Genomic DNA, 18422 nt, shown 5'->3' with positions numbered 1-18422 from the left:
CAAAGCTGCATTGGTGTGCACATTTCAACAAATTATTGAGTTGCGGCGAGCGGTTAAGCATTAAAAAAAATTCCCTTCTTTCTTCAACCGCCATCGTTTGCCCGTGACATGAAGCTAGTAATTCGAATAGAGTTATGGATGCTCACAGAGCCGTCCACCCGCCAACAATGCAAAGCACCGATGAACAGATTAACGTAACATCAATGGTGCACCAAGGGACCCCATATCCATCCACCTCTCAAAGACACGCATAAATAATGGGTGTAATAACGTTTTATTTGGAAAAGACATATATACTGTGAGCAGTAGGGCTGCGAATCTTTGGGTGTCCCACGATTCGATTCAATATCGATTCTTGGGGTTACAATTCGATTATAAATCGATTTTTAGATTTAACGCGATTCTCGATTCAAAAACGATATTTTTCTGATTCAAAACAATTCTCTATTAATTCAATACATAGGATTTCAGCAGGATCTACCCGTCTGCTGGCATGCAAGCAGAGTAGTACATTTTTGTAAAAGGCTTTTCTAATTGTAAAGGACAACGATTCATCAACTGATTGCAATAATGTAAATTTGTTTTAACTATTAAATGAACCAAAAATATGACTTATTTTATCTTTGTGAAAATATTGGACACAGTGTGTTGTCAAGCTTATGAGATGCGATGCAAGTGTAAGCCACTGTGACACTATTGTTCATTTTTATTTTTTGTTATTTTCTTTATAAATGTCTAATGATAATGTCAATGAGGGATTTTTAATAACTGCTATGTTGAAATTGTTACTAATATTGATAATGTTGTTGATCATATTCATTTTTGTTTCACTACTTTTGGTTTGTTCTGTGTCGTGTTTGTGTCTCCTCTCAATTGCTCTGTTTATTGCTGTTCTGAGTGTTGCTGGGTCGGGTTTGGTTTTGGAATTGGATTGCATTTTTATGGTATTGCTGTATATTGTTTTGTTGGATTGATTAATAAAAACAATTTATTTTTTTTAAATTAAAAAAACTTGATTTTTGAAAAATGAGAACATACAACGTGAGAATGGCGATTTGAATTCGAATCGATTTTTTCCCACACCCCTAATGAGCAGTACAGTGTGTTCCTTGGAGTATATGCCTTTTGTGCATAATCTTATTTTTTTATTTTTTTAAATCGCACTCTGCAATGGCATATTTATTTTAAGTTACTGTATTTTCCGGACCATAGGGCGCACCAGATTATAAGGCGCGCTACCAATGAATGGTCTATTTTTTATCTTTTTTCATATAGTACCGGTAGGTGCACCAGATTATAAGGCGCATTAAAAGGAGTCATATTATTATAATTTTTTTGTAAATTGAAAACACTTTCTTGTGGTCTTCATAACACAGACCTAGGGCATTCTGCAGCCCGCGGGCCACATCCAGCCCTTTGTACGTCCCTGTCTGGCCCGCGTGAGGCCAATCATAAATTACAAAATAAATTTAAAAAAGTATCTATCTCGAGTGTGCAATACAACGGTGCTGCTTTTGTTTTGAAAAGCGTTATTTTTATTACTTCCGTGTGGACGTATGCTCGTGCGCGATTGTGAGTGAATGTGAACAGCGGCAATCACAAATTACAAAATAAATTAAAAAAAACATCTATGTCGTGCGTGCAATACAACTGTGCTGCTTTTATTTTGAAAAGTGTTATTTATGGGCGTATGTCCGTGTGTAACCTGTGAGTGAAGGTGCACAGCAACAAGTGATGCACGGTTATCCCCGAGACACTAAAAAAAGAAAAGTTGATGACGAATGGCGTGTTTTCAACAAGACATGGACTCCCAAGTATTTCTTTGCAGAAATGAAAGGTAAAGCCGTGTGCTTAATATGTGGTACACAGGTTGCTGTGTTTAAAGAATATAGTGTAACGACCTGCTGAAGTTGATGTTGTGTTCTTGAGTTGCGGAAATGAGGAGTGAGGATAGACGTGCGTGTGGAAGGAACGAGATAAGTTGAGCTGTGTTAGTATAGGTTGTTCAATAAAAGTTTAAAAAGAGCGCCAGACTTGGTGTGCACTTCTTCAGGACGCTACAATTGGTGTCAGAAGTAAAACTTTGCGCATACTGCCGCTGCTTGTGTGCTCAGCCTGCTACGTCATCGGGAGGTACGTGCCACAATGTTTCCTGGCGACTTTGTCAAGATTGAACGGGAGGGGAAGGCCATTGAGTGGGGACTTAAGGTGCCGGCAGCGACGACAGATGTCTGTGTGAATCCCGGACGTGAGGAGCTCGTGCAAAGAGAGAGAGAGAGGGAGGGAGGAGAGAGGCAGCGTCTACAGGTGCAGAGCCCGCTGCTTGGCATGGGGGAATTCCGCCCTCAATGAAGACTCCCAGGTTTGATGGCAAAGCGAACTGGGAGGCATTTCATCTCACTTCTGACACCAATTGTAGCGTCCAGAAAAAGTGCACACCAAGTCTGACGCTCTTTTTAAACTTTTATTGAGCAACCTATACTAACACAGCTCAACTTATCTTTTTCTTTCCACACGCACGTCTATCCTCACTCCCCATTTCCGCAACAGCAACGCTTCCTCCTTCGCCAATCACCTTACAGGCGTGCTACGTTCACAACAAAGAGGATGCAGGATAAAGTGACAGAAATTGACATTTTTGCATTGTATTATACATCAGGAAGTGTTGTGTAAGAAAGTGTTAAAAATAAAACCATCAAAAGCCATCTGCTTTTGTATAAAGATAAGTTAGGTTAAATGAAAATATTATTCTTAATCTTACGGTATATCAAAAATAATTTGAGCAAAATTTAATTGAAATATTGTCTGTGTGGCCCTCCAGCAGTGCTCGGGTTGCTCATGCGGCCCCCGGTAAAAATTAATTGCCCACCCCTGACATAACATGTACTGGTGGTTCTTTGGTCAAAATGTTTCATAGATTATGTTTTACAGATCATCCTCAAGCCACTTTCTGACAGTCGTTTCAGGATGCGCCGTTTGCTGGGCGGTCTTATTTACGTGGCTCACCTTCGACAGCGTCTTCTCCCCGTCATCTTTGTTGTAGCGGTGTAGCGTGCAAGGACAGGAGTGGAAGAAGTGTCAAAAGATGGAGCTAGATGTTTTAATGACATTCAGACTTTACTTAAATCAATAACGGAGCAGCATCTCCTCATCTGGAAACAACAACACAGGAAATGTGTCTCGTGAAAAACCGTCCGACCGGAACTCTAACAACTAAAGTTCCTTGGGTGAATAATGTAATCTCACTACACTGGTATGTTTTAGCGCTTTCATGGCGAGTTTACTGAAAGATATAAGTAAGAACTTTACATTAGAAATGGCAACAGCGGAGGATGAATGTCCCATAACAAGAAGATAAGAGGAAAAAGAAGAAGCTTATCGACTACTGCGTTGGCGCGGACGTGCACAATTTTTCAGGACTTCTACAGATCCCAAATGCAGATCAGACCAGAAGGTAAGAAAAGTTGCTTCATAGCTTACCAAAGTCGTACTAAAACATTTCGATATATTTTTGAGCACTGTGTGTAATGTTCTATATTTTCAATGGAACATATAAAATGTTGGTGTTGTTTACTGGAGACATATTGCAATTAGGGCTGGGCTATATGGCCTTTTATTAATATCTCAATATTTTTAGGCCATGTCACGATACACGATATATATCTCGATATTTTGCTTTAGCCTTGAATTAACACTTGATGCATATAATCACACCAGTATGATGATTCTATGTGTCTACATTAAAACATTCTTGTTCATACTGCATTAATAGATGCTAATTTTAAACTTTCATGCAGAGAGGGAAACCACAACTAAGTCAATTTACCAAAACAGTATTTATTAAACAGTTATTAAGCAGTGGCACAGACATTCATGTCATTTCAAAACAGTGCAAGATTGTCAGAGACATTTTAAAACAAGCTATTGGTGCACTTTTGTGCATGATGTCACTAAGATGACATATCAAAACACTAAATTAAAGTGCACTTTTTGTACAGAACGCCACTACAATAGTTTAAAACAAATAAAGTGCACTTTTGTGCATGATGACACACAAGATATTTCAATAACTGTCAAATAAAAATGATATTGTATGTCCTTCGCTATGTGTTAGGTTACTGCGGACGTTATCTCCTTCTGTTGTTGACTATTTGTTTCATACGGTGTTGATCTGGAAATGGTTGCTTGGGCATTTTGTGGGTGTGGCACCGAAAGGAGATGTGGACATGCGGAGTTTCAACCATTCTTCATTCTCTAGCGGGTGACTTTTCAAGTCATGCTACAAATTAGCAGCGGTGCTACTTTTTGTAGCAACGCTTTTGCCGCATACTTGTTCGACATCTTGCCGCTTGAAGCCAAACCACCGCCAGATGATGGACCCCGTGCTGTTTTTCTTGGGAATTAATTCTTCCTTCATTTGTTACCAGATTCGCACCTTCTTTCTCTCGTATTACCACTCGCACTACTCCGTTAGCATCACAGCTAACGTTACCATGCCGCTACCTCTCTGCTCCGCGAGGGAGCATGATGTTGCACGTGCGACAGTATGTGACGTATGTAAGAAGGTGCGCTTGTTTTATCTCTCTGTGCAAAGGAGAGACAAGAAAGAGTGAGAAGAGCCTGAAGTGTAATGCTCACAGCTAAAAGCAACTGCCTGAGAATGTATACTCGAATATCACGATATAGTAATTTTCTATATCGCACAGAGACAAACCCGCGATATATCGAGTATATTCGATATATCGCCCAGCCCTAATTGCAATCATAGTGCTGTCGAGACTTATCTCTTATGTTTGACTGCCATCTACTGGTCACACTTATCATTACACCATGGACCAAATAAAATAGCTTCAGGTGCTTCAACCAAACTTATTCCTTACATTAGGCACACCGGGTTATAAGGCGCACTGTTATGGCCCGGAAAATACAGTGGCTCTTTGTCCTTTGTAAATGTAATTTTATAACTAATGAATTATGTTTTGTTAAGTTTCATTTTGGAAATAAAAGCCCAGTTCACATACTGTTTGTTTAAAATAGAAAGGGCAATAAAATATGTTTGACATAACATAGTAAATAATCGTGATTGATAATCGTGATTTCAATATTGATACAAATAATCGTGATTATTATTTTGGCCATAATCGTGCAGCCATAGTTGAGGCCCAGTCGGTCGAGTTTCCTTATCCGTTGTTGAGATACGATGGTGTTGAATGCTGAGCTAAAGCATCCGAACAGCATTCTATCATAAGCTTCGTTAGAATGCATCTAACAACTCCGGCTCTCAAAACAAACCGTTTTAAGAGAGAGCAAAAAAAATATGGCTGAAAAAAAGTCTGCAAAACAAAATCTACACTTTTTTTTAAACTAAAGAACCATCATAACATGTTATGTAGACCACAAGGCAGTGTTTTAAATGTAGAAAACAATCATGATATGACCCTTTAATTGATTCCTATCCATGTACATTAAATTGTTGTATGGCAATACATACTGTGTTGGCATGACCACACACACATATCACACAGGGATATCAGAGCAAGCCTCATGAAACAATGTGCTGGAACTCAGCACAGCCTCCTCCCTGGCAGGCACCATTTTAGCTACTGTTTGTACTAGAGGAGGGGGAAATAATCGATTTTTAGATGCATCGCAATTCGGACAAGGACGATTATAAAATCAATTGGTAAACATCAATAATCGATAATCGATTTATTTATTGTTAAAAAAGTAATGCAATGTGGTTGACTGCAGTGAGCCACCTCACCGAGAGATCAGATCAGCTCTTTTATTATAGGGCACTTACTTTCCAGTTTTGCACACATTTCCATGAATTTAATACAAGTCGGAATTAATTTAACTGTTTCTTGTTACAAATGCACAGTTTTTTTTAAGTTTCAAGTAGAGATGTCCGATAATATCGGCAGTCCGATATTATCGGCCGATAAATGCTTTAAAATGTAATGTCGGAAATTATCGGTATCGGTTTCAAAAAGTAAAATGTATGACTTTTTATTATAATCGTAGCTCCTAAATCGTAATCGGATCATGAGGTGGCCAAAGATTCCCACCTCTAGTCTGTATACGGCAGATCTTGGCAAATTAAGGCCCGGGGGCCGCATACGGCCCGTTAAGCTTTTCATTCTGACCCGCCGGACATTCCCAAATAATTTTTTCAGATCTTAAAGATGGAAACTGTAGGCGCCATTATGATGTGCAGTGATGTTTTCAAATTACCGTAAGTCTTGAACTATACAAAGTATTTCAATGGTTGGAATCTGCGCTTTTGCATGATATACTATGGTAATCTACTTCACAGCAGCTCGGAGGAGGCACCAAGCAGTGTGGGTGGGGAGCGTTTCCACAGAGTGTCAGCCTGAAATGTGGGTGTCAGGGACAGACACGGAAGGAGATTTTTACAACAAAGTTGTAAAGCTTAGTGATTTATCAGATATATCAGATTGTAGGTGGGGTTTTTTTACCTTTTGTGTTAGAGCTGGGCGATATGGCCTTTTTTTAATATCTCGATATTTTTAGGCCATATCGCGATACACGATATATATCTCGATATTTTGCCTTAGCCTTGAATGAACACTTGATACATATAATCACAGCAGTATGATGATTCTATGTGTCTACATTAAAACATTCTTGTTCATACTGCATTAATATATGCTATTTTTAAACTTTCATGCAGAGAGGGAAATCACAACTAAGTCAATTGACCAACACTGTATTTATTAAACAGTTATTAAGCAGTGGCACAAACATTCATGTCATTTCAAAACAGAAAGTGCAAGATTGTCAGAGACATTTTAAAACAAGCTGTAAGTGCACTTTTGTGCATGATGACACACAAGATATTTCAATAAGTCTCACATAAAAATGAGCTGCATATCAAATAGTATATGTCCTATGGTGTTGATGTGGGAATAGTTGCTTCGGCATTTAGTTTGTGTGGCACCAAACGGAGATGTTGACATGATGTAAAGACATATTCCCGCTTGAAGCCAAACCACCGTCAGACGATGGACCCCGTGCTGTTTTTCTTGGGAATTAATTATTCCTCCATTTGTTACCAGATTCGCACCTTCTTTCTCTCTATTACCACTCAAACCACACCGTTAGCTGTTAGCATCACAGCTAACGTTACCATGTCGCTACCTCTCGCTCCGTGGGAGCGTGTGACGTTGCTCACGTGACAGTATGTGACGTGTGTAAGAAGGTGCGCTTGTTTTAAGTCTCTGTGAGAAGGAGAGACAGGAAAGAGTGAGAAAAGCATGCAGTTTAATGCCCCGCAGCTAAAAGCAACTGCGTGAGAAGGTATACTCGAATATCACGATATAGTCATTTTCTATATCGCACAGAGACAAACACGCGATATATAGAGTATATCGATATATCACCGAGCCCTACTTTGTGTTCATATTTCGCTGTTTTTGTAGCATTTATGTTGCGTTTCGCTTGATTGTAAAATATGTCGATTGAGAGGGGGTGTGACGTTCAGAAGTTGTCAATATTCAGTGTTTTATCGTTAATAGTTAATATTGTAAATCCCATATTCTTTATTTTCATGTACATTCTGGGTGTCTCATTCAGTAAAAAAATGTAAAATTCCATTCTGTTTAAGGTGGTCTGTCAAAACATTTTCAGCCATCAATCAGACAGTATTTTGAGCTTTTGTATTAGTGTTCCTAAAAATTGACAATTTTTTTCTATAAATTTGGCCCCTGAGTCAAAATAATTGCCCAGGCTTGGTATACAGTACAGTCTACTCTGCATTGTTGATACACCAGTCCCCATGTTCTCCCTTCTTAACAGATTCATCAAAGCAAAGTCAGATAAGGTTTTCATCCTAGCCTGGTTTATGTTTTATTGCTTGGTCTTTAATGCATATTTGAAATCCTACACAACCACGACAACAACATAATCTGGTGTCTTTACCATTTTAGGTATCTAGTGACAGGATCAAGGTACTAATAAAACATGGGGAGAGTTTAATTACTTAGTGGGAAGCATACCGATGTGTGTAGTTGCAGTGTTTGTTATTACTCACTGGCTATTGAAGAGTCACAGGAGAATGGTGAAAAATGTTAAAGCCCTGAAGAACACCTGGTCCAGAGGTCCTTGTGTAGCCAGCAGCTTTTTTTGGAAAGACACAGGCGCAGCAGCATATGGGATATTAATGTGATAGTGTGCTTACATTAAATAATTTAAAGTTATTTGTCAATGCCCATAGCGATGGAGACAACAGAATCCATACTCACTTGTTAGTGTAGGTTCTCTGTAGCAATGCTAGCGAACTAGGTAACAACTATACCAACAATTCGCAGTTGTGCTTATTAGAAAACAATAAACATTTACTTCTTCAAATAACATAGTAGAAGACAGCTTGTTAAAAACAGCTTAGTAAGATGTAGTATAATACAACTTATTTAACACAGGCATCAAAACATTAACTTCAGATGAAGACGCATTAAAACGCTCATTTCCGCCGAGGTTTAAGCCCCGCCCTCAAATAATTGGCATCTGTCATTGATTGGTCAATGAGGATGATTGACAACTGTTGATCCAATGCAAATCTAAGGCAGGCATGAGGCGTTCAAAGCTGGGCAATCTTACAATCCTAAAAAAACACTACTAAAACACAAACGTCAAGATTTTAAAGTGCATTTTTTCAGCATTAATGTAATGAAAAACTGATAATAATAATAATAATATGACAAATGAAATGCAAACTTATTTTAATTGATCCTGTAATTAATCAGTCATTCAGTTAAAAAATGCATTACATTTTAGTGCAGATGCACCAAAAAGTAACGTCTGCTTGTATAGGGACCAAAGTGACCCCTGAGATTCAGCAGATGGCGCTGTGGTGACAAAAGACTGGTGTGAGAAGTATTTGTGACTTATACTGCTGCCTGAAAGACTTAAATAGAAATCCTCATTAACTTTTTTTTATCATGAAGTTTATAAAGACACAGAAAAAGTTACTTTGAACATACATTTAACAGTGCTGCCATACATGCTGGTCGAGGCGTCCATTTTGTTGACACATTTCCAGGGTAAAAGAATGGCTGTGCAGCTACGGTGGAGAGATTGGGTTCCAGATCCCAGTGGATCTGCCGGCCAAATGGATCTGGATCTCACGCTTGGATGCACGTATTGAATCCCGTAAGAGGCCTCGGAGGTCTCCTTCAGTGGGAGGAATGTGCTTCCCAACAATGTGGACTTTGCATCAAACTACATTTTTTGCATCAAAGCATAGCGCCATAGCAGGGAGAATCATTCTTATTTCATGCATTGTATCATACCACACAGATTGATCACTAGTGGTCCCTATCAGACATAAAATGTAAATACTAAATACTTGTTTTCACTTTGACCGCATTATACCATTTTTTAACAACAATGAATATAAAGGTTTTCATTATTAACATACCCTTTTTTCATATATGATTTTTTAAAGGGAAACACACAAAATGTGCAATATTTAGCAGCTATTAGGTGCAATGTGGAATATTTGGTAGAAGGTTATTGCAGCCTTGACCAGGGCTGGTGTTCTCGGCAGACGTATTAAGCCTGTTTCACGCATTTTTGGGGGAAATGTATTTGATAAAACCCAACACCAAGAATAGACATTTAAAAGGCAATTTAAAATGAATAAAAAATAGTGAACAACAGGCTGAATAAGTGTACGTTATATGAGGCATAAATAACCAACTGGTATGTTAACGTAACATATTATGGTAAGAGTCATTCAAATAACTATAACATATAGAACATGCTATACGTTTACCAAACAATCTGTCACTCCTAATCGCTAAATCCCATGAAATCTTATACGTCTAGTCTCTTACGTGAATGAGCTACATAATATTATCTGATATTTTACGGTAATGTGTTAATAATTTCACACATAAGTCGCTCCTGAGTATAAGTCGCACTATGAAACTATGAAAAAAAACGCGACTTATAGTCCGAAAAATACGGTAGTTTATTTTGGGTTTTGAGTCACTTGTGGTTTTAGTTCTGTTTCAACGCCCCTGTTTTTGTCTTTTCTTGGTTGTCATGGGTGCTGATTGTTTTCACCTGCCTCTGATTAGTGTTTAGGACACTCACCTGTTCCCGGGCACTAATCAGAGAGCTATTTAGTGCTGACTTTTCCCGTCACTCAGTCTGGTGCTTTTGTTTGCATCACGCAACAGCTAACCACGATTATAGTTTTTTTTATTCCTGTTTATATGCTATCTCCCGCGCTAGCCTCCTTAGCTTTGCCTCCCGTGCTATTGGCACACATTTGTTTTTTACAAATAAATCATTTCCTACCTGCACGCTTCGTCCGGAGTTGTCCGTCTGCATCCTGGGAGAACGACCTCCGCATAACCATGCGACCAACTCGTTACAAAATACCTCAAGTTGAGCACTTTTCTCAATATTTTTAAGTGAGATCAATTAGATTAATTAATTACAGATCATTATGAATTAATCACTAATATGTTTAATCGCTTGACAACACTAACAAAGCGACCCCTGCATCCTTCAAATTTGAGGTATGAAGCCCCTGCTGGAAAAAGTTTGGACACCCTTGCTTTATACCCATAGGGCCCAAACGGTCCCTCTCATAAAAGTCTAATAAAAATGTAAAACTGACCAATATATAGAAAATGATCCAGACAATCCAATAAGCAGAACGTTTTTGTTTTTTTAACAAAGTCTCAACGTACTGCAGTAAGACCGTGGAATAAAAATATATTTCTGCTCATTTGCGCTCCTCTGGAACATCTGGCCTCCTCGAAAGGGTCCAGTTCCAATAAAGGCTGGCTGGGCTCTTTGCTGGTTCCGGTGCAACAACACCGCAGAGGTTCCGAGTTATCTCTGAGCGAGCCATCCATTCTGCCGCTTTCTGATGGAAGAATACTTGGAGACTGAGTAATTATATTGCTTTAAACGAGCCCCCGAGAACACTCTGCATGCCAAAGTCTCACACTTGGGCAGAAACACAACATTATGTGCGTGCCTGACTGTTGTATGTGTGTGTCTTCCTGCTTAGGCTGGCATTAAGAGGCGCAGGCCACAGTGCTTCTGATACGCCTCACAAGTGAATTTAATTAAATCATAAATATGAGCTGGAGGCCGCCACCCAATTTAATGTAATGGATGATATGGGCCAGTCCGTCTTTGGCAACGCAAAGTTCTGGACCCCATCGAATGCCCTTGAAGCTTATTAAAAGTGTTTGGCACATGGAGATGCGAGCAAAGTTGTTAAATGGATGGCACAGCTTGCTTTCCGTTCATGCCGGACTCTAACAGTTTTGCTTTTGATTGAAGGGCGGTGTGCTATTATTTTTTTATGACAAATAGGCCACATGGTGTGCTTTTGTCTTGAGATTTCTCACCCAGCTCAACGTGCCCACTGTAACTTAAAGGGGACCCATTACGCAAAACCAACTTTTCGGACTTACTGGTACCTGTTTTTTTGTACCGTATTTTCCAGACCGTAGGGCGCGCTGCCGATGAATAAACTATTTTTGATCTTTTTTCATATTTAAGGCGCATTAGGGCATATTAGTCATATTATTATACATTTTTCTAAATGTAAAACACTTCCTTGTGGTCTACATAAAATGTAATGGTGGTTCTTTGGTCAAAATGTTGCATAGATTATGTTTTACAGATCATCTTCAAGTCGCTTTCTGACAGTCGCTTCAGGATGCGCTGTTTTGTGGGCGGTCTTATTTACGTGGCTCACCTTTGACAGCGTCTTCTTCCCGTCATCTTTGTTGTAGCGGTGTAGTGTGCAAGGACGGGAGTGGAAGAATGGTCAAAAGATGGAGCTAACTGTTTTAATGACATTCAGACTTTACTTCAATCAATAACGGAGCAGCATCTCCTCATCCGCCGGAAATGTGTCCCGTGAAAAACCGTCCGACCGTAACTCTCTAATAACTAAAGTTCCTTGGGTGAATAATGTAATCTCACTACACCGGTATGTTTTAGCGCTTTCATGGCGAGTTTACTGACAGATATAAGTAAGAACTTTACACTACTTTATATTAGAAATGGCAACAGCGGAGGATGAATGTCACATAACAAGAAGATAGAGAAAAAGAAGAAGCTTATTGACTACAAAGGCGGACGGGCGCAAATTTTCAGGACTTATGCAGATCCCAAATACAGATCAGCAGATACCAGAAAGCAAGAAAAGTTGCTTTTGCATAATATTGTGAAACAAAACGCCAGATAATATGTCTTACCTTATACACACACCATAATAATACTAGTATGTTGAAGCACAGTACAATCCATCAAGCGGTGCGGCTTCATAGCTTACCAAAGTCGTTCCAAAACATTTTCATAGATTTTTGAACGCCGTGTGTAATGTTCTATATTTTCAATAGAACATATAAAATGTTGGTGTTGTTTACTTGAGTCATATTGCCATCATATTGCAGTCTACACGTATCTTTTATGTTTGACTGCCATCTACTGGTCACACTTATAATTTCACCGTGTACCAAATAAAATTGCTTCGAGGTCGGTAAGCAAAACCAGAATTATTCCGTACATTAGGCGCACCGGGTTATAAGGCACACTGTCAAGTTTTGAGGAAAAAAAGGATTTTAAGTGCGCCAGAAAATACGGTATTTGGGATCGGCATAATCAAACTATGGAGGCGCGGCAGAGTATTTATAAAACAATCTTTCCTTCCTTCATACTTTCTTCAAACAAGCCATTTCGACGACGTTTTAGTCAATAGGTTCCTTTCCTTTTTCGCTACTCTCTTGTTGTAGGGCAGACGGGCTCATGCATGTACATGCATCCTCCGCTGTTGTCTTTTCTAAAAACTTCATATTAAACTGCAACATGGCTGACGGGGTGGAGGCATGTAAATAAGACCGCCCACAAAAAGTCGCTTCAGGATGCGCCTTTTTGTCAGAAACCGGCCTGAAGATGATCTGTAAAACATAATCTATGCAAAGTGTTGACCAAAGAACCACCATCACATGTTATGTAGACCACAAGATAGTGTTTTACATTTAGAAAAAAAAATCATGATATGACCCCTTTAAGGATTTGCTATGTGCTATTTGCACATGTGACTTCTTCCCGGAAGTGAAAACCAGTGGTGGACAACCAAGCCAAGGTAGCTGTTGTACAGCAAGCAACGCTGAGTACAAAAGAGGCTTAAAACTTCCTGCAAAAAGCAAATACGAGCAACAAAATCAAACTATACAATGGAATAGATCCCTACACTTTCTCAAAAAAGGATTTGTCGAGTGATATCAAAGATTATATGTCAGGCGCGTTCCCAGACATATCGAACTATCGTGTGCTCCAACACCATTTTACACGACAAAACAGATGAAAACTTGGAAAAAAACTTGTGTGTGACTGGGTCAAGGACATTAGTATCAAGACTCTCCCGGATAAATATGCATCATTTTTGCTCGGTTACAGTTGCATTTCATGATTTAACTTTGCGTCTACAGCCATGTTTGTTGCTGTTGCAAGCGCCGTTTACGAGTAGCGTGTGTCCCCCCCCGCCCCGGTCTTTATCAAAATATAACTATAAATATCAACTTTGTGTATGTGCTGAAATATTCATTTATGATTGTTGCTTTTGGTAAAAGCTTAACTCTTTTAGGTTTTGCTCACATTTGCTTTCTTTAATTTAGACTTGCCGAGTTGGTGCTTTTCGAGAACACTCGTGTCTTAAGAAATACAAATAATATCAAGATAATTGTCAGGAACTGCTGTTGGTCTTGAACGCCGAGATGCAGAGATGCCAGGCGTAGCGCAGGAAAACATGACTTTCATGTCAAAATTGAAATAGTGCAACTGGTAAGTGCACATGCAGGGAAAACAGGCAACAGGAAACAATCATCGAGCCCTGACTGGAGGGTGAGGCAGGCATAAACAGCAGCCACCCAAAATTCTCAGCAACTTCTATAGAAATACGGTTGAGAGTGTCCTTACCAGCTCAATCACGGTCTGGTATGGAAACTGCACTGCTAAGGACAGGAAGGCACTCCAGCGAGTGATTAAAACTGCTCAGTACATATCAGGAGCAGCCTTCGCCTCCCTACAGGACATCAGGAGAGCACACAACATCATAAAGGACAGTACACACCCCCAACACAGTCTCTTCAGCCTCCTACCATCAGGCAGACGATACAGGAGCCTGAAATCCAGGACTAGGAGACTGACAAACAGTTTCTACCCACAGGTCATCAGGCTTGTGAATGCTAACTTGTGAATGCTAGCCCCCCCCCCCCCCTGTTTTACTTTTATCTTTTTGAACAAAAGACAGCTACCATGACCACCCCCGAACTGTGAACCATCACTGTAGACACTTTTCACCTTTGATCACTAAAGACACTTTAACTGCTGCTGTGACCACATGTCACCTCCATATTTATACTGTTGACTGTCAATCAGAATGTGCAATAATGTTGTGTTACTTACTGTGCCTTGTATATACATTTTTATTTTTATATTTTATTTTTAGCTAAGTACCGTGTGACTTGTTGAAAGGTGGACTAGCAAAGCAAGATTTTCATTGTACGGCAAACTGTCTGTTTAACTGCGCATATGACAATAAACAATCTTGAATCTTGAATCTTGATTGGCAACTGCAACCAGGTGTGCCAGGCTGCCAATCGGGGACAGGTGAGGGAAGCGAGCAGGAAGTGGAACTAAAATAAGAGCGCTGACAGGAAATAAACACAAACACAGAGGAAAACCCCAAAATAACCAAACTGTCAGTAACAATTCTGACAATAATAAAACGTAAATAATAAACGTTAAAAGTATATCAAACAAAGCTTTAACAAAGTGATCACTGCAAACCCGTGCATTCTTCGACTCTCGTCGTCGTTTTGTGAAATCTTGCTGTCTTCCGCCATTCCTGATTACCTCTCAAGGAACTCTGAAGAACCCTTTTTTTATCGATTTGAATGATTTGTACAGCTGAAAACAACACGAGCATAGAGCAATTTTTCTTCGAGAAAGGCCAAATGGCGCCTGGAGCCCACTGAGAACGGAACTAGAATGACCACCACGCATATTTGATGGGCGGGATGTGACGACAGTAAAATCCAAGCAAAAGGACTAAAAAGCACACGTGTGTCAAATTTGAAATATATTAGTTGAAAAAATGGTCGTTATCAATCAAAACGTCACTAATTGTCCACAAGTCCATCCATCCATCCATTTTCTACCGCTTATTCCCTACGGAGTCGCGGGGGGCGCTGGAGCCTATCTCAGCTACAATCGGGCGGAAGGCGGGGTACACCCTGGACAAGTCACCACCTCATCACAGGGCCAACACAGATAGACAGACAACATTCACACTCACATTCACACGTCATTGAGCATTTATCAATTGATTATTAAAAAAATTGATATTTGTATTGTATTGTTCCTCCCACTTCCAAAGACATGCACCTGGGGATAGGTTGATTGGCAACACTAAATTGGCCCTAGTGTGTGAATGTGAGCGTGAATGTTGTCTGTCTATCTGTGTTGACCCTGCGATGAGGTGGCGACTTGTCCAGGGTGTACCCCGCCTTCCGCCCGATTGTAGCTGAGATAGGCTCCAGCGCCCCCCGCGACCCCAAAGGGAATAAGCGGTAGAAAATGGATGGATGGATGTTTTAGTGCCTCACAGCAAGTAGGTCCTGGGTTTGATTCCCGGGTGGAGTTTGCATGTTCTCCCCGTGACTGCGTGGGTTCCCTCCGGGTACTCCGGCTTCCTCCCACCTCCAAAGACATGCACCTGGGGATAGGTTGATTGGCAACACTAAATTGACCCTAGTGTGTGAATGTTGTCTGTCTATCTGTGTTGGCCCTGTGATGAGGGGGCCACTTATCCAGGGTGTACCCCGCCTTCTGCCCGAATGCAGCTGGGATAGGCTCCAGCACCCCCCGCCACTTCGAAAGAAACAAGCAGTAGAAAATGGAGGAATGGGATGGATGGATGTATTCTAGGGTTCAATAAACTTTATCGTCATAGCAGTCCCAGATCTGGCCTAAAGAGTACTTTAGCACAGGAATAATCGTATGTACATAAAAAATGAAATAGAATAGCATATAAAATAGAGTAGGTTACAATTAGTAGAGGTGTCCGGATCGGATAAAAAAAATAAAACAGGTATTTGGTATGAAGCTGAAGTCCAGACATAGGAGTTCCTGCTCTCCAGGTTCCTCCTGTAGGCGTACTGGATGCAAGCATGTCTTTCAACCCATAAGAGACGGCACACATGTCATTGAGCAACAGTAATAACAGCACCTTGGCATGATGCAAAGTCAATAACAGCACCTTGCAGTGACGGCTGGTGAGGCACTGACTTCATCACAGTCAGATTTACAAACATATGAACCCTAAAGAGTATCTTATTCACCATTTGATTGGCAGCAGTTAACAGGTTATGTTTAAAAGCTCATACCAGCATTCTTCCCTGCTTGGCACTCAGCATCAAGGGTTGGAATTGGGGGTTAAATCACCAAAAATGATTCCCGGGCGCGGCGCCGCTGCTGCCCACTGCTCCCCTCACCTCCCAGGGGGTGAACAAGGGGATGGGTCAAATGCAGAGGAGAAATTTCATTACACCTAGTGTGTGTGTGACAATCATTGGTACTTTAACTTAACTTTAACTTTACACATACAAACTGTAGCACACAAAAAAGCACGTTTAATAAAAAAAACGTTATTATGGTCTTACCTTTACTTATAAATGAAGTCCATGCGCCGCTGTTGTGCTGGATTATTGCACCCCCGCCGTAGAATGCACCCTCTGACGGGAGTGTTATATCAACTAAAGCCCACACTTAAACTTTCCACGTGCAAGATTGAATCTATTTAAAAAAGTGTAACCGAAGGTTTATAAATGTCGCCTATACTGTATGAAACTACAAAATAACAAACACGGAGGCTCCAGTTTACACGAGGACCACTTTATTTACCTTCTTTCAAAAACCTCCGCTCCACTCCAACGTGTCATCACTTCCGCTCTTAGCGCCTTCAAAATAAGAGCTCAAGGCATATACTGTATAACAGCGCATAACAGGAACTTAACATCACAAAGAGGAAAGCCCATAAAAATAGGTTACAAAAGTTATTTAATAAGAAGCCAAAAAGTGCAAAAACAATAATGTTCGTGTTGGAGGAGTTGTGAATTAGGTACACCTGCAGTCTGCAGGTGTACCTAATGTTGTGGCCCTGCAGTCATTCACAACTCCTCCAACACGAACATTATTGTTTCTGCACTTTTTGGCTTCTTATGAAATAACTTTTTTAAATAGATTCAATCTTGCACGTGGAAAGTTTAAGTGTGGGCTTTAGTTGATATAACACTCCCGTCAGGGGTTGCATTCTACGGCGGGGGTGCAGGAGGCGGGATTACTGGAGCCTCAGCCAGTGCGTCTTTTGCAGCCGTTTTATGATCGCTCAGCACAAGAAATACATTACACACATACAGTTGTTGACAAAATACACTGTACATTATATACCTCAGCTAACTAAACTATGGAAATGTATAATATAATTCATATAGCAATACGGTCTCACTGCACAGCAGGCCAGCAGTTAGCCGAGTCATTGCGCAATCCATGGTGAGGCACAACGCAGTGACGTGCCTCAACTGGCTGCTGATCATCGCAAGTCTCTTCTCAGTATTTGAACGGCAAATGTGAAAATTCAGCGATTTTAAATAAAAATAATCTAAAACTGGTGAAGTTAAATGGAAAAAAACTATATAGTATAATCACTGGATACATATAACAATTTAATAACTTTTTTTTCTTTTTACATGTTTTTCTTTCCATGATGGCAAGTGAGGCCCCGCCTCACCTGCCTCTAGTGACTGCACGTCACTGCCACTTTGGCATGATGCAGTACACTTCCACACCACAGCAAACAGTCATGAAAATAGTCAAAAACCGTAAATAGTATTTGGCATTAAATTTTGTGTCCAGTGGGTCCCCTTTTCTCATTTTATATTCAACACAGAGCGATGGATTGCCGGACCTCTGAAAAACGACTCGAGCGTCTTCATCACCAGTAAATCACCAGGCCAGACAGATGTTACGTCGCACCGATTTTCATCCTACAAAGACACAAGGATCCTTTTCTCAGTCTCCTGCAGCTCCGGTTGCTCCCCAAATAGACCTCGAGCAAGTGTGTGTGTGTGCGCGTGTGTGTGGAATGGGACCGCACGGGGTGATGGGTAATGGAGTCATTAATAACACAGACCTCCCTCAAGAAGCTCAGATGTTAGTTAGCGAGAACGGCGAGGGAGCCAGGGGAGAAACAGAAAGCACTTCACAATGATAAAATGATTAAAAAAGAGCTGTTTATGCTGTCTGATGGGCTTATATATACACACACACACACACACACACACACACACACACACACACAC

The 18422-nt window shown here is 40.4% G+C and overlaps 1 long non-coding RNA gene across 1 annotated transcript in view; it reads right to left on the bottom strand.

Annotated features, from left to right (window-relative positions):
- LOC133618791 (uncharacterized) overlaps positions 1–8468 on the bottom strand; it is a 64149-nt gene extending 55681 nt beyond the window's left edge. Inside the window, exons 1-2 of the long non-coding RNA XR_009817338.1 lie at positions 8265–8468; positions 8054–8139 (exon numbers count right to left, since the gene is read on the bottom strand). This is a non-coding gene — a long non-coding RNA (uncharacterized lncRNA). The remainder of the gene's footprint in view (positions 1–8053; positions 8140–8264) is intronic.
- Between the last annotated feature and the right edge of the window lie 9954 nt (positions 8469–18422).

This window comes from Nerophis lumbriciformis, linkage group LG19, assembly GCF_033978685.3.
Source record: "Nerophis lumbriciformis linkage group LG19, RoL_Nlum_v2.1, whole genome shotgun sequence".
NCBI lineage: Eukaryota > Metazoa > Chordata > Actinopteri > Syngnathiformes > Syngnathidae > Nerophis > Nerophis lumbriciformis.
This window is presented reverse-complemented; position numbering and strand designations above follow the sequence as displayed.